General features: G+C 48.7%; 1 protein-coding gene across 17 annotated transcripts in view; it reads left to right on the top strand.

Annotated features, from left to right (window-relative positions):
- LOC110363633 (uncharacterized) overlaps positions 1-17482 on the top strand; it is a 111153-nt gene that overhangs the window by 15106 nt on the left and 78565 nt on the right. The window contains exon 2 of one of the 17 annotated variants that reach the window (XR_010475193.1): positions 2482-2864. The exons of the other annotated variants lie outside the window; for them this stretch is intronic. The gene's annotated coding sequence lies outside the window, so the exon portion shown is untranslated. The remainder of the gene's footprint in view (positions 1-2481; positions 2865-17482) is intronic. 17 annotated transcript variants of the gene reach the window in all.

Genomic DNA, 17482 nt, shown 5'->3' with positions numbered 1-17482 from the left:
AGGGCTGGGGTGGCCGTGCTGCTCAGGGACTCTCCACAGCTTTGGGGGACTCTCCACAGCTTTGGGGGACCCCAATCCAGGGGCTGCCGCTGGCTCTTCCCTGGAGCAGCTCCCTGCCAGGAGCAAATGCAAATAGGTGCCCGATTAAAGTCCTCGTGATGGCTGAGACTTTGGTGCCGTCTCTCCCAGTGACTGAACAGCATTTTATTTGGGGCATCTTGTGAAAGCAGCATTGGTTACGTTTCCCCCCATAAACTAGAGAGACAGGCGAGTGGTCTCCTCTGTCCTTGTTCACCCGGGGCGCACAGGCGATGTGAGGACGGAGGGTAATAAAAGCACCGTACAGCGTGGCGTGATTGCCGGGCTGTGCTCGGGGGGCTGGGGGAGCACCAGGGCACGGCAGATGTGCACAGAAATGGTCCTGAGATCGAACAGACCCGTCTGGGGGGAGGCAGCACCATTCACACAGCCGTGTCGATGTGGCTCTGAGTTACACACTGATCGCCAGGAAGATAATAGGAGTTTACTTGGCTGTTCTTGTGCTGTTCAGTATTCTGTTTGAGTTTCTACGGGTGGCAGAAGGAATACTCCAAATAGTATATTACTTAGCGTGTGCATATATATCTTAGTATTATCCTAGTGGTGTATATATAGAGAGTAAGAAAAAATATTTTCTTAAGAGTTTGGCCTTTTTTGTTGTAAAGTTTGACAAAGTAACCTTGCTAATCTGAAAATGTGTTGTAATCTTTTAGCTAATTTAGCTAATTGGGGCTCCCGGTGCACAGCCCCAGCAGACATGGGGCCTCGGCCTGTTCTCCCATCCCACGGTGAAGGCAGAGCACAACCCCCTTGCCTTGGCTGGGAGTGGGTTCATCTCGCTGCTGCTCTGTAGAACCTGTGCCCGACACGTTCTCCTGCCCATAATGAGCTCTCACTCAAGCTGCTGATCAATAGCAGAAAGCAGCAGCTCTGTCTCTATTGCTTGTTTTCTCTATCTTGAATCTGCCAAGATAGATTAGACCATTGCCAAGGTCACTCAATATGTTACGAGTGAATGAAAAGATATCTAGTTGACTTTTTTAGGACAGGACTGCAAAAGGCAAGACTGGAGCTAAGCTGAGTGTGCAATGGCAGATTAAATCTGCATCAAGGTCACAGAGAGTGTTTTGAAGTGAACCTTTGACACAGCTGAGCAAGACGCCCCCGTCGGTGGAGGGTTCTTGCACTGTGAAGTATCTCGGCAGTGAACACAAGGCAAGGAGCAAGCGGGAAATTGGGGATTTGCAAGGGGAGAGAAATCCAGGGGTAGCTGTCTTGGGATCAATGGGACAGTTCTGTGGTTTGTGGCGCAGAGGCTGAGCTGGGGGTCACAGCAATAGGAGCAGCCTTGTGCAAGGGGAAAAAGGCAAACAAAGGCACGAGTCACTTAAAGAGAGAGATTTTTGCATTAACAATGACTGAGATTACAGACAAGGTAGTTTTATAGCAGGAGGTAATACATTTTATTAGGCTGACTGCTGTAATGGGGATGACTGTCTTGATGGCATGTGTGTCTGAGAGCTTGTCTTTCCCAGCAGTTGATTTAATAAAATATAGTGTCTGTATAAATCTGCTGGCCTCAGATCATCGTGTCTGCCTCAGAACAGCTAATAAAATAACAGACATTTTCCTAAAACAGTTGCTTCGTTTAATGGATTGCCATGGCCACTCAGCACAGGATGGGTGTTAGGCTATGGTGTCTCTCTACGTTAAGGAGTCTTCTGGTAGAAAAGTCTGAGCTGTTGGTTTAGCCAGTTGTACAAATGAAACTGAAATAATGGCTTCCATAGAAACCAAAAAACCTGCCAGTTGCTGTTCATGCCTGGGTTTGGACTTCAGGCTCTTCCGGAGTTGGAAGCTGTTTGATGGGTAGGAAACGCCGTTCAGGTCTGCGCTGGACGCGGTGTAGCTGTGTCCCAGGTACAGCTCTGCGGTTATGTTTACTACATCAGTTGTTTTGTTTAATTTCAGTCTGGTTATTCCTATGTTTTTAAATAGCAGTGTGCACTAAATTGCTGTTTTGTCCTGGAACCAAAGTGATTAGGAAAACAGTGATGAAGTACCAGGAGTTAAAGATTTTTCAAGGCATTTACAGATAACAGGAGCCTTCTGGTTTCCCTCCCCTCTCCATGTCCATGAGTTCACCCTTGCAGGGCTGAGGCCAGAGGATTGTGGATGAAGGAAATTGTGTTAATTACGTGCACTGTAAAAGAGAATCTCATAATTATGAGACAACTGGAAGCCACTGAAACCTGGTTGTCTGTGGTGGTTCTCTGCGTGACCCGGAGCACTGAAGGGCTGCAGGATTTACAGCCTGTTTGAGCAGCCTGACTGCAGTGACCGGGCTGTTAGCTGAGGAAATGCAGATAGAAGAGGCTGCAGCTTTGAGTATGTCTGTACTTATCTTACAGCTTTATCTTTCTTTCTAATTGAATTTTAAAGATGCTGATCACAAGTCGTTGGATGGGGCCAGACTAAAGCTCCAGTCCAGATGAAACTGGAACAGTGGGACTCAACTTGCCCTCGAGCTGCCTTTTGGCTTGGAAACACGGCATTGTCCTTGCTGGAGGTTATGGAGTCGCTCTTCAGTCTGCCCACCTTCTGCGCCCAGGGCTGGTCCATTGGGGGCTCAGCTGTGGGGCCGCCCCATGGCAGCTCCAAGCGCGTCCTCCCATCGCGGAACCGTTTGCTCAGCGAGTTGAAGGCAGACAGCTGGTTTTTGCAGAAGTTCTCCCTGACCGTCTCTTCCTTCTCTTTCCCCACGTCTGCTCCCGAGCTGCTGGGGGGCTGCGTTCTGTATTTCAAGTCGCTTGGCATGGAGCGAGGTAAGTGTGGAACACTGCTGGTGTGCGAGTGCAGCTGGCGCTGGGCTGGGCAGGGCTGCTGGTTCTCCCCGCCACCCCCAAGGTGCTTGAGGTAAAAGATTGTGAAGCTCAACTTGAGCATCATCTTTTTCCATTTTCTCATCTGTAGCAACAAAACCTGTTGGGGATTGGACTGGATGATCTTCCGAGGTTCCTTCCAGTCCCTGACATTCTGTGATTCTGTAATATACTTTTTATCACTGCTGTCGAAACTTTGCAGGAAGTAGATTGAGATGATTCTGTTACTTCATACGGTGATTTGTCTTTGTTTTTTATTGCCTGTGCTTTGTTTGATGTTCTAAATGTATTTCGAACAGATATCTCTACAAGGAGAATAAACATTGCAGTAAAAAATGTTTATCAGTATTTAGACAGGTGTTGCAAGAGCGATGTAAATTTGTCTGGATACCTACACTCATAATATTGTGGAATCTGCAGAAAATCTGCTCCTGTCATGTTTTGGACCAGGGAAGGCTGGGAAATGTGTTAAAGCCTGTTCTGCAGAGCTGCTGTGAGTGGTGGATTGGAGGTGCTGGTTGTTCCCTGGCGCAGGAGGAGCCCGGAGCAGCTGTGCTGTGCTGGGCTGTGCGCAGGGGCGCTGAGGAGGGTGAAATGAGCTGGGTTTGCTGGAACCCCTGTGCGCAGGGGCGCTGAGGAGGGTGAAATGAGCTGGGTTTGCTGTAACCCGGCCAGCCCGGCGCTGGGGCTGCGGGTTCTGTCCTGTGTCCGTCTGGCCTGCCCCGGCCGGTGCCACAGGCTGCGGCACAGCAGCTCCGGCGGGTGTTGAGATCTTCTGTTTTCCTTTTCCGTTTGCCCAACCAAAATGTTATTAACTCTGTTGGCTGTCTGGAGATTAATTGAATGCTGTAAACATTGAAAGTGCCTCTGAATCACAAAAGTGTGATTATCGATACCTTGAGAAGGACTTGGGAGGAGTTTGAATGTTTTATTACATAAAAGCCCATGTATCTTTGCAGCTGGAAAAAAATGACCAAATGAAAATATTTACCTTTTCTCCTCTGAATGTATCACCATGTTGCTGGGTTTGGTTTTATTTTAAGGGGAGATAGTAATTCCGTCCTCTTTATGACCTTGTGTTATGGATTTTTTAAATTTATCTTTTATCTCTCATATAATTGAACTTCCAGTGTCTTTTCCAGAGCAATTCGATAGACTAATAACTTAGGAGCATGTTGCTGCCTTACGAATGTCAGGAGCCTTACGCAACCAGATCTGCATAGCTGAGGGTTTTTAGGCAACTCAATTCTGGATTCCAGTTTCTCTTTTGCAAAGTACAGCTCGGGAAGGCTATTTAACAGAAATCCAACCGTCTATGGAAGCGCGATGGGTGGGAGTTAATGTATTGTTTTTCATAGTTAAATCTTTCTTTACTGAGGACAATGGAACTCGGTTTGTATGTTGGCCATAATGTCCCTGTTTGCTGCTCTTTTGGGTGTTTCCCAGGATTTGCGGTAGGTTGCTGCCTTTCCAGGCAGGGACTGTCTGATACAGCTTGTATCCCAATTCTGACACCTTTGTAATTATCACTGTGCAATCATTAATTAGATGAGTAAATATTAATTACACTAATTAAGCATAAAGATTGCTAAAGAGAAAGTGACACCAAGCTGCAGAAAAGCCTTTTGTCAGTTTGAAATCGTTGAGAAAGCCTTAGAGTTCGGGAAAACTGGCCCTTGTGAGTTCTGCAACCGGCGCTCCTTGTGTCCAGTTAACAGTCAAGGGGAAAATAGATTGTCTCATTTCTAATCCATACATTGGAGGTTTGAAGATGCAAGGGTGAGCCTAGGGCGATGTAAACTGTTAAATTCTGATGGAAAAGGGAAGATTCTTGTCTCTGGTATGAAAATAAGGTATTAGACATGCAAATCTTATACTTCTCCGATGTTTCCAGTTTCATCATTGATCTTACAGTAGCCAGTGTTTCTCCTTGTGACCAGTTATGTCCTAAAGGCACTTGAGAAGCTCACAGAACGATTAAATGTGATTCAGGAATGGCTGCATTCCATTTGGATAAATTCCACCTTTATGGCAGTAACAGCTCTGGGCACGGGTAAGAGAGACGGTGTCAGAGCAATTTACAGACTGTGATTTGGGAACAACCACATTAATTACACACAGTTTCCTGTGCTGCAATCAAGAATAGCCAGTTCGGAACTTTGGTGTGAAACTTAAAAATTATTTATTGATATATATACGTATCTAAATGATGTGAGTGACTGAGCTTTGCTTTCGGCAGAGGGAGCTGCGCGGCTTCGGCAGCGCCGGGTTCTGGAGGAAAAGGCTCTTGTGCCGCAGCCGCTGCTCTGACTTGTGTCAGCACCGGCTGCTCCCGTCTGCCTGTGTTTCGGGTTCTTGCCGGGCTCTGCCTCGCTGTATAGCAACGGTGCAGGTTGCTCTGGGACCAGGAAGGCCCGTCCTGCCTGCCGGGGGAGGGAGGACACTCGAGGCTCCCGGCGCAGTGAGCGCTTCCCAGCGTTTGCTGCCTCTGTTCTCCTGCAGTTTGCTTTGGGAATCGGCAGGAAACCACTTTTCCTTGCTAAAGTGCTGTAAACAGACGTCCTTGCAATAGGAGAGGCAGGTACTGCGTGGTCAGACGTTAACAACTGGCTCAGGATATTTACACTTGTGCTCTCTGGCATGTGTTTAATGACAGTAATCGGGGGCAGAACGCATGACCGATAGGTACAGCGTGATCTGGTGGATTCCTCTGCTCGGAACAACAGCAAAAAAGCTCTCGGTTCACTTTCCACGTTTGTTTTCTCTCAGGCAGGTCGTGTCTCCCTCCCATACCAGCTGAGTGGTGCTGAGCTGCACAGCCTGCCCAGGCTTTAAACCCCTGCAGCTGCACGGTCCTTCCCGCTACGCATTACTGTAAAATAGCGTCAAATGAAAACAGGGAGAATATTTTATAAGAATATAAAAGTTTCCAGTAGCACTAGACACATGCGTTTTTATTGGGTTTCATGGTGTTATGGCAATAGTTGTCATTTTCTTCAGTGCGTTTTCTTGTAGCGAGAAGAAACGGCGACAGGGAGTCCGCTGATTTCAGACAGATGATGGACAGCAGGCTGGGAATTAACAGCTGTTGCAACGGGAACATGTCAATGAGTTTGTAAACGTTCCTCGAGTCTGCTCGCTGTGTTTGTAAACGTTCCTCAGTCTGTTGGTTGTTTGTAATCATTCCTGGAGTCCTCATTGCTGCCTTGTAAGAGATGGGGCTTCCCTTGCCCGGCGCCTGGGGCTGTTCTGCCTCAGCCCTATATCCGCATTAGCCAGTGTGTGTTTTACTGGAATGGAAAACGGGTGAGGAGTTTGGTTTAGAGCAAAGTGAAGAAGGTGGGAGCATGAGATGATGTAGAAGTTACATGCATCTCAAATTTGGGAGTGTCTTAGTTTCCTGTTTCATGGCAAATGAAAATTGTGAATTGGCGTAAAAGAATCACAAAAGCCACGTCAAAATGTTGTGGGATTATACCGTACAACAGCTTTTGTTGTTTGGTTTTCTTTCCAAGTTCATCCAAGTTCCGCCCCGTCGCTGGTGCACGCGGAGGCTGACACGTCTGGAATACTCAAGAGTTGCCAAAAACCTGGGATTTCTGCCACAGAAATCTAACAATGTATAGGAAATAAATGTAAATAAGTGAAGTTCTGATTAGCAGTCTGTGTTCACAGGTGGTGCAGCTTCACTTCCATCAGCGAGGCATAGCTTCACTGCAGTTCAGCTCCCTGCATTTTAAACAGGAGCAGGGACCTGATTGTTTTCCCCAACTGGCGAGGTGACCTTTGATCAGAAAGGTAGAAGTTCACGCGAAAGCGCAGGGATTTTATTTATTTTGGCATCTTGTTGAAACAAACTATCCGAAGCTTTTGAAAGGTGATGTACTAAACTGGGAAAAAGAAAATGAATGGGATGTTGCCTTAGCTGAAGCAGAAGCAAAAAGCACCTCCCGAAGTGCTTGGTGAAGTTCTCCAATGATTGCCGGTGAAAGTCTCTCCCTGCCTCGCGTGCTCACTTGAAGAGGAACGGGCTTTTTTAGCTCCGTGCATTTTCCCGTTGGCGCGTTTTGATGCTGTACAGCTTGCAGACTGTAGCTGACAAGCATCGATACTGTCACTGTCACAGGGCTCCCTCGGCTCAGGCCCGGCCGTCTCGGGCTGTCGCTGTGGGGCAATGAACCTCCCGCCGGGCCCGTCCTGGTGCGCACAGACACCAAACAGCGCCCGCTGCCCGCGGACCTTTCTGTGTCTCCGGCACGTAGAACCCAATATGCTGCTTGGAAGAGGGTGGAATAGAAAAATGGTAACTTATTAACTCTACGAAAGACATTTATAGTATGGTTCAGGTGTGACAATACTGGGGAGTAAAAGCAGCAAGATGATCTAAGATATCAGAGCTGGAAGAGCTAGTAGTGTTCTTTACACATTCAGTAGCTTTGATCTGAAACTAATGTAGATTTTTTTGACCAACATGGGGATGGCAGGTCAGGAGTTATACCGAGGGGATAATGTCCGTGTGTCTGCAGAACGTTTTCCTTCCTCTCTAAGCAGATTCCTCAGTTTATACCACTACTGGAAACTGCAAGTCCAGAGCTTGTGATGAGCGAGTTAATTGAAAGTAATACTGTTGTGCTCAAAAGCCCCGAATCTGGCTCTTTTTGCAGTGCGTGGTGTCGGAGCCGCTGCTGAGGCTGCAGGCTCTGGCTCGGTGGGCTTGTGGCCCTGGGCTGGTGGTGGCTGGAGGGTGGGCGGTTTCATGGGGGCCAGCGGTGGCCCAGAGGGGTGGTGGCAGATGCCTGTGGGTACCGGACAACCCCCCTGTGCCCCTGTCCCGCGTTGCCAGCGCCTGTGGCTGCGGGTTGGGCTGGGGAGGGTGCTGGGGGCAGCTCAGCCGGGCACCGGGGCATCGATTGCCTCTTTTACTGCCCCATTAAAACAAGGTTTCTCCAGCAGAAATCCCCCCTGGGGGCTGAGCTGTCAGAGGGGATTTCTGTGCGCTCCCCAGTGTTCTGTGGTCATATTGCGTGCCCACTGGAACAACTTGCTGTGCCGAGCATCGCTGCTGTCTTTGCTTGAAAACCTTTTGCCGCAGCAGCCACTGCTCCTGAAGGCAGAAAAAAGCATCAGAGCTTATTTAGACCATAATTTTCAAGGAGGTTTGATGTAAGTAGCTATGCAAATCTGAGAGAATGCTGGTAAGAGTTTAATTATCAATTCCCAATTTAATTGCAACAATAGTGCACAAAACAAACAGTGTTGTTGCTGTGCACAGAATTAAGTATTACATTAAAAAGCTTAGCAGGGGATAACTGCGTTGTAGCTATTAACTGTAATATTAAATAGCATTCAGCAAAGATTTTATAAAGTTCTATTCTGTTTTCATTAGAATAGGAGAGAGGAAGGGTTGTCTGCAGAAAGGTGAAAAAGTAAGGTTGAAAAAACAAAACAAAACAAGCCAAAATGAAACCGACTTGTCAGTTTGTATTGACAGCTTCAGATAATCAACAATCAGGAGTTCGTTTACAGACTGTAAGATGTTTGTGGGGATGCTGTCCCAAACAGGCTGTGTTCGCAGCACTCCTCCGTGTGGCAGCAGCAGGTTTGGGTGCTGGTCGTGCTGGTCTGTCTGTTACTTCATGGCAGTAAACACAACGTAAGTGCTGGTTTGGTGGTGTCGGAAGAGCTGGATGGGGAAGGAAGAGCAGCTGCAAACAAGCCCGGATCTCCAGCTGGGGAAGCGAACTGGAAATGCTGATGTGAGCCGGGGGTCGGGCCAGCCGGGGAGAGAGCGGGGGAGCGGGGGCCGGACCCCACGCGGCCACGGAGCCGCAGCGTCGGCCTGGGGAGCGCACGGAAAGGAGCTGACCTCACGCTCAGCAGGCTGAGGAGAGGCTTCTTCTCTGACCCAAAACATTGTGGACGTTTGTTGTTCACAGAAGCCACCAAGTGTGACACAAATGTTATATACATAGGGAAAATCACTTCTTTTTCGTTTTCCTAACATAATTCTTCAGTTTTCGCTATACCAAAACATGAGTGGAACAGACAAATCCTGCCTGCTTTCCTGGTTGGAACTGGGGTATTTGTAAATTGGGAAGCCCAAATGGGGCTTGCCCTGTGCTGGGGCATTGCCCGGCTATGTTTTCTTCATCTGCAGAAGCACCACCGGCTCGCGGGCTGGCTGCCTTTGTTTATATCTTAGCTGCGTGACCCAGAGCGTCTGCCAGTGTCTGGCACACGTAATTCAAAGGAAAGAGATCCCATGATAGTTAATCATATAATGGACACAAATGATTTACAAATTCAAACAGTATGTTCCATTTTTTTAAGGTTTAGCAATGGGGAAGTTTAAAACCGTAGTATTTGAGCTGAGAGTCAGGTTTAATTTTCCCTTACTGAAAATATTAGTTAAGATATGTCTAAGAAATTTAGGATTTATTTGTAGTAAATGCAAGTACCTTTGAAGCCTTTGTTTTCAGTCGAAACAAAATGCTTTGTGTGATTAGTATAGGTTGGGAAATTACACATTAGAGAGCAGCTTAGGGGAAAGGGACCTGGGGGTCCTGGGGACAGCAGGGTGACCATGAGCCAGCACTGGGCCCTTGTGGCCAGGAAGCCAATGGTACCTGGGGTGGGTTAGAAGGGGGTGGTCAGTAGGTCAGAGAGGTTCTCCTGCCCCTCTGCTCTGCCCTGGGGAGACCACACCTGGAATATTGTGTCCAGTTGTGGCCCCTCAGTTCCAGCAGGACAGGGAACTGCTGGAGAGAGTCCAGCGCAGGGCAACAAAGATGATTAAGGGAGTGGAGCATCTCCCGTGTGAAGAAAGGCTGAGGGAGCTGGGGCTCTTTAGCTTGGAGAAGAGGAGACTGAGGTGTGACCTTATTAATGTTTATAAATATATAAAGGGTGAGTGCCACGAGGATGGAGCCAGGCTCTTCTCGGTGGCAAACAATGATAGAACAAGGGGTAATGGGATCAAGCTGGAACACAAGAGGTTCCACTTAAATTTGAGAAGAAACTTATTCATGGTGAGGGTGACAGAGCCTGGCCCAGGCTGCCCAGGGGGTTGTGGAGTCTCCTTCTCTGGAGACATTCAAAACCCACCTGGACATGTTCCTGTGTGACCTCACCTGGGCGTTCCTGCTCCAGCAGGGGGATTGGACTGGATGATCTTCTGAGGTCCCTTCCAATCCCAAACATACTGTGCTACTGTGATTACCAAATGCTGGTCTGAGTGTTGAGTTTCGCGTGGGAGTTGGGTTCAAGAGCCCCGGCTGGGTTGAGGAGCGGATGGGGACAGCGAGCGCGGAGCTGCTGCCCCGGTGGAACAGCTGCCGCCACCGGCCCCGTCTGCGCGCAGGGCGGCACAGACACCGCTCTGGAACACGGGGCCAGGGCTCACCTGTTCCCTGCAGCGCAGCTCCGCAGTGCATGTGCGTGTATCAGAACCAGTGCGTAGTGCCGCTTCTGCAGTGGGAGCTGTGCACGGAGTCTGGATCTGGTCCCTGTTCTGCTCCGGTTCCCTGTGTGGCGTTACAAGATGTTGTCGTATCTCAATGCTCATTGAGGTTTTTTTTTTCCTCTTAATCTTCCACTTTCTTATTTCTGGAAATTGTAGAAGGAAGGGAGGTGGTTGGATGCAATTTTTGAGAGCAAAGTTGATGCTGCTGTATTTTTGACATCCCAGGCGTATTATTAGTGTTGAATCCAGTTCACCTCGCAGTTTTGCACTTTGGTGACCTCCTTTATGTTATTAAACCACAATTAAAAATGAATAGAGTTCTTCAGTATTAGTTAAATTCTCCGTATGCTGGTAGGTTAAATGGGTATTGACCTGTTTAACTTTAATTAAACCGTAAGGTCTGGGGAGCAGCCAGGAGCGCACTGTCAAATTAAAGCCCTTGCCTGTGTAAGCAGCAGCCCATAAATCAGATTCTCTTGTATACCTAACAATTGGTAATTGAATAATTACCTCAATTTCATCTCTTAATTTTTTTCCCCAGGAAATGTGTTATGTTGACTTGGAAGCGTTGTTTCTTTAGCGTGTTGGAAGCTGAAGGTGCGCTGTGTGCGCGATCAGGTGTGCGGGGCGGCCGGGAGCTCGCGGCTGGGCGTCGGGACAGCGGGCGGCAGGGTGACAGTGTCACGGGCTCCGGGGCCGCGCTGGGTGGCCGCGGCTGGGGCAGCGCTGTGCTTGGGGCCGTGCGGGGCAAGTCCAGGCGGGGTTTGCAAGGCAGAAATGAGCGCTGGTTGAGTGCGGCCGTGTCTTCCAAGGGCTGTTGTTGCCAACAGAGGGCACAGTCTCTGGGATCACCAAGCTGAAACTCGCTCAGGTCGGTTTTCTGCAGCGGTGTGGTGGTGGCGTTTATTTTTATTCTTTATGGTTTTGCTCTGACTTTTGAGTTTGGCCATGACAAGTGAATCTTTGGGAGACAGGAAGTGTAATTCTAGTGGTGTTGCCTTGTGCTTGAATTTTTCTGACAACTTACTCTTTGCCTTTGTTACCTTAACTGGTGGCAAATACTGAGTAACAAATGGAGTAGAACTCATTTGTATGAGAATTTGAATGAAGAAAGATTGTGCATTATGTAGGTCTGCTGATATCTGGGGACTCGTTGTCGCCCCGCCGACATCTCAGGATGAGTAAACATAATCTGAATAATCAAGTGTGTGATTCGGGTCTAATTGAACAGGAGTGGAGCTGCAGTGACCAGGGGCCCAGGGCAGTCCCGTGCGTTTCTGTTTAACATAGACATGCCAGACTGCGCTGTGAAGTGGCTGTGGAGGAGACGAGCGTGGTGACAGTGACACCTGGTGACAGTGACACCCAGTGACGGTGGCACCCGCTGCAGAGGTGTCACAGGGACAGGGTGATGCCATTGCCTCTCGTCAGCTGTAATTGTGTGCCAGCAGAGCTGTAATTACACACAGCCAGGCTGCACACACTCATTTGTCTTTGTTTATCATCAGAGCAAGTATATTGATCATCACCGAAGTATTAAATATCTTTGGAGGGAAACGGGGAGATCAGGTTAATAAAGGCTGACATGAGCTGTAAACCGCGCTCCTCTGTGGAAGTCAGGCTGGTGAGCACAGAAACGACAAATGAAATGACTCTTTTAGCACTCTGACCTAACAGCGTTATCCTGGGAGAAATGGCACCTCAGAGAAAAGCCACTTCGGATTTTTATTACTCGGGTCTTTCTTTATATTTTGGAGCCAACCGAGTCACTTTGCGTTTAACTATGTACGTGCAGCTTTGAGATTTATGAACCTGACTGCAGTGGAGTCAGCGGCATGAAATTAGTGCGATGGAATGGTACGGAAAATGTGGCGAATAAAACTCCACAGTGGGGATTCTGGTTCAAAACTGGTTACAGGAAAAGGCAGGATGGCCCGTGCCTGGGTTATGCCAGTCAGGCAGCCAGTGGGTGCAACTGTTGTTATTAATAGAATGATTGCCTGTTTTCATTGGTGTAAACAGACAGAATTTGACCTTTTGCGCATTGTTCTGACATGGGAGGTTTTGATCTCGGGCAGCAGAACACGGGCATTTTCTTGCTAATGGGAGCTTGACCGCCTGATGAAGTCATCTTTCCAACTTTCATTTGAAGTGTGGTCTTTATTTTCTCAAAAATATGTGGGGCATCTCTAGTGGGCTCAAACATTGCCTAGCAGATTGGTAGTGATAACGCACTGGAGTCAGCTAATCGGGTGACAATGCAGGAAGCCGCAGCCCTCCGTGTCCCACGCGCAGTTCCCGGTGCGGCCGCGTCGGTGCCCGCGCGGGCCGGGGAGCGCTCAGCGCCGGCGGAACGGCGACCGGTGCACAGGTGGAGCTGCGTTCGGGTATCCGCAATCAGAAACAGCCTTTAATCACGGGAGTTCAGCCTCAATTTAGATTTTCATGCATGCCAATTAGTAGAACCTTGTTTTCTAAAGATACAGTCTTTCCTATTTTGAAAGCTTGACAGTTTTAATGCTTTAAAATTATTGAAGCTGACATGTCTCCTCAGGAACTGTTTAATCTGTCAGGTTCTTCATTCTTTTATCATCTCAATCATTTAATGACTGGAGAAAAAAAAAAAAGAAAAACCTCCCAATGAGTTATTTTTTACCTGTCTTTAGCTCACCAGTAATTATAAAGATTTTTACTTGTGGTAGAAATTTCTGTTTAGAAACAGAAGAGCCAATTACAACTGTCCAATATGCTCAGCGATGATGGAGTGCAGAGCAGTGTGCGGGTGTTGGTGCGGGTTGGGGACAGATTTGCTTGTGGTGCTGGATGCTGAGGAGGCGCTGAGCTCCACACAACCCGCGGGTTCACTCTGCTGAAGCTCCAGCCTGGCGCTGGCGGGTCCTGGTTTACCCCATTACTGGTTTTACAGCTGCTTGAGTTGGCCCCTCGTTGGGTACCAGGGGCTCGTTCAGCTGGACCACTTGTGTTGGCCATGGTGGGAACACCAGAAGTGCTGGATTGTAACTTCTGCCATAAAATGTCATCTTTGGAAGTGGGAATAGGTTGTAAAAATGTGGTTGTAAGCTAAGGGGGAATTAGGCAAATAAGGAATAATTCCCATGGAAAGAGCTGCGGTGGGTGTGGGCACCAGCGTCTGTGGGTGCGCGGAGCACAGGGAGCAGGGCCGGGGCTGCTGCCCCTGTTTGCCTTGGCGCTGCACAGCCCTTTGCAGCAGCGCAAAGCAAGGCTGCAGCGGCGGCCGTTGGGTTTAATCGTGCTGCGTGGTCACCATGCCGTCCTTTCCCACGGGCGTACGTCGCTACAGGAGCGTCAGCACGGTGCTGGGGAGGTGGTAAAATTTAGTGGGATCTGCTGAGTTGACAGAAAATATGTGAATGGGTGACAGCGGCACTGTTCGTTTTCTTTTGCTCCTTAAGTGAAACAAATTATTGGTGGCAGTGGGAGTTGGGCTGAATAATGGATGGTGTAATACGAGAGTAAGAACATCCGCGTTTGATTCTGGCGTGCCCAGGTAAGTGGCTGTGAACTCCGTGGTGTTCCACGTGCTTTGTTGTAGCAAGGACGCTGTATTTATTACTCTGAGGAGGGACAGCAACAGGATTTTATGCATTAACAATCTTGATTCCTAATTAAAAACAAACAGGAGGTGCAAACTCTTACAATCAAAAGCATTTAATCTGTGGAGGTTTAATTTTTTCTTATACTTTTAATACCCTACATCTGCATATATAATGACAGGCAAAGATGCCATTGTAAACGATTGATGTGAAAATATGAACAGAAGCGACTTTGATAGGTGACTGCAGCTGCCGGTCACTGCCAGGGTGACAGCGTTTGCAGCTCCGGCGCCTTTGCTGGGCGGGGGCGCCGCAGACGGGACCCCGTGTTCGCACCCCCGCTGGCCCGGCTGCGCTCTGGCTTACCTGCTGCTTTTATTTTCAGTTAACCTGTGCTCTGGATCTCGCATTGTCTAATCCAAGACATGTTGTCAGGCTTTATGCTGTCCCAGGCAGCTCCCCAATTACTTTTCCGCTCTCCTGAGCCTTCTCCTGCAGCTGTAACCAGTAGATACACACGCTTTAAATACTCGGGAGGCTTTCACCATCAACTCTGATGGTCTCTGAATCAGACCCAAGATGAATGGGGCATTGCAGCGTTATCTGCTGGATTATCAGTGGATATAAATGGGTGTAGTCAGTGAATTTAGCCTCACATCACCTGAGAGTCAGCCCTTGTTTGTTCTACAACAAGCTGTATTCCATGTTTACTCATTAGAAACAACAAGAAATGTGTATTGTGGGACAAAATATAATGGTACAAAAGTTCAGAGCAGAATAAACAACGCAGAGCTGTGTGATGAGCGTGTATTCAGTTGGGAAATTCAAAACGATAAAGACATCTATGCTGGGGAAGAATCCTAATTGCTGAGAGGAGCTGAGCAGAGAGTGTAAATAAGCAGACCTCGCCATCTCAGAGCTCATAACGTCTCGCTGCGCTCGGGGAAGCCCGTGTGCTCGCTGCTGCTCGGCAGCTGCTGCGTTTCACCCTCGGAAACAAGGGCCAAACCTGTGTTATCCGGAGGAGGGGAGCGGTGGCCACTGGAGGGTCCCTGAGTGCAGGGGGGAAGGCCAGCTCGGTGTTCGCACCCGCTGTGACGGGACGTGGGTGCTGGGGGCTCCGTGGGGTGCGCACTTCTTGGTTTCCCGCAGCACCAGCACAGTGAAAGTGGTGGTTAAATAGTCCATGAACATGGACATTGGACACCAAAAGCCTATTAAAACAGGAATTTGCTTTGTATGTCACTTTATTGTGTGGCAGGAGTAATTCCAGGTAGCAATATGGCATCACTGAGCAAAGGGAACATGCTCATTTTGCATGTTGGGGCCCAGGACCAAGGGGACTGATTCTGCTGAAAGCATGTAAAGGGGATTTAGGATGGTTTCCAGGAGAAATAACCTACAGGACAGAAGCTGTCACAATGCAGCAACCCAGCAGCAGTAAGAATCAAAGATCTGTGTTTTCTTCCTAAGTAGGTTACTGGTTTATTCTTTATGGTTGTTAATCACGCTTATAATAACACAAGGCAAAACCAGTGCCTTACAGCTGTAAGCAAGACCAGCCTGGCTCCCGCGCCGAGGGGCTCGTCACAGGTGTCATCTCCAGGTCCCAGGAGGCCGGTTCTCAGTGGCCACCTCTCCGTGTTGTTACCGAGATGCCGTGTGAAGCTCCTGCCGGGAGAGCAGCGACGTACCTGGGCACGTGTGGCCGTGTCTGCGCTTCACGGGAAGAGCAGAGATCACAACGCGTGCCCTCCCTGCTCGTGTGGCCTCGGCGCCCCCAGGCAGCCTTGGCTGACCACGCTTGCCTTGGGACTGATATCGGTTCTGTTTATATACAGAAGGTCTCCATGGGGTACAAAGAAGCTGGGGTGTGAAGAAATGTTGTACAATAGCGGATGAGAAATCAGTCATTAAGTAGCTTGGAAAGCCTGCTTAGTTTTCTGGAGGGGAATTGTTTGAAGTTCAGCTATAGCACGGAGATGTTCTTCCAACAGCCCTTTCAGTGTTTGGCCAATAGTCTGGAAACAAGTGGGGAGCACAGAGGGAGGATGTGAGAACCTGATGTTTGCCAGAAGAACGGCAGTGACAGACGGAGCCCTGCTGGGGGACAGCCACGTCACACCTCGCCCGGGTCCCACCAGCTCCTGCAGGACGAGTCTCAGCAGCGAGGACCAGCCTTTGAATCTGCTGCCGCTCGTCAGCGCTTCTTCCCCAGCCTGCGGTGCTGGGTGGAGCATGTGGCCTCTGGGGGATTTTTCTTTCCACTCAATTCATCTTCATTTCTTTCAATGAGAGCACTGGTTGTACTTCTAAAGCTAGAGGAAGTCTACGCCTCTGCTGTGGCAATCGCTCTTGGAACAATTGAATCAGGACTGGTTTGTCTTAGGTTGGACAGGCCTTGTGCTTTAAGGTAATTCAATACAGAAAAGTAATTGGGTTTATGTTTGAAAAACCCGGAGCAATTGTGCTCAGGCTGGTAGAGCTGCAGTCGGTGAAACTCTGCAGCAGATTGTCCTGTCCCGGGGACTGCTGGGTTTACGTACTTACAGCACAGCTCTGATTTCTTGGTGTCACTTGAATTGCAGAACCTCTGAATATCCCCCAACTGGGAGAAGAGGGAAGTTGGCTATATTTTAAGGGTTTTTTTCTCCCGTCAGTGTTCTTGCTGAATAAATTAATGACAAACTCTAGCAGGAGGATGTAACTTGTATGACTAGAACCAAAAACTGATGTGAGTGCAGGTAGCAGCAGAGCAGCCTCCAGACAGTGTGACGTGGTGCTGGGATCCTCAGGTCAGCTCTGAGTGACCCCTTCCAGTTACCGTGTTCAGTCTCCTCTCGTGGGATCGTCCTGGTGCGTGAGGGCAACCGCGCAAAACACCACCCTTGTGAGGAAGCCAGCACACGCTCAGGAGTAAAAGCAACGGCGAGGTTTGGAATAGTGCAGCTGTAAATCATTTAAAGGGAAAAAAGGAAAGAAAATGATGCCTTGCTTTCCATAACAGCCTGTGACAGGAGGAACTTTTTACTGTTCTTGTGTTATGAGGAGAATGGTTCAAGGTCTGCTAATGGAGTTTTGTTGCGCTGTCTCTTCCGCAGAGGTGCTTTTTGGAATAATTTGCCAGGTTCTGCTCTGTTATTTACAAGTGGAGAAAAATGAGATTCTGAGGCTTGCTTTGAGTCTTGTGCTGCAGGGAAAAGGAGCACTAATAGCATATAAATAATTAGTGTGTTGTTCTAAGTTGATATTCCAGGTTAATGCAGTCAGTGCATGTCTGTGTTATCGCAGAGATTACAGAGCAGCTCTGATAGCGTTACCTCCTGCTAAGGATGCCTGACACTGCTCATTAGACAAATACCTTTTCAGAAATAAACCGCAGTGATCTGAGTTGCACGCCGAATGGAGGCGTGTGCGATGTTTGCAAGACGCCGCGATCCTCCCAACAAAAACATGTTTCCCACTCAGGATTTTTCCCCACAGTACATCCTCCAGCGCCCGCTGTAAGCTGCCCCTGGAGGGTG

The sequence above is a fragment of the Columba livia genome, chromosome 10, assembly GCF_036013475.1.
Source record: "Columba livia isolate bColLiv1 breed racing homer chromosome 10, bColLiv1.pat.W.v2, whole genome shotgun sequence".
Classification (NCBI taxonomy): Eukaryota; Metazoa; Chordata; class Aves; order Columbiformes; family Columbidae; genus Columba; species Columba livia.
The sequence above is the reverse complement of the archived record's forward strand: the minus strand, read 5'-3'. Positions and strand labels throughout refer to the sequence as shown.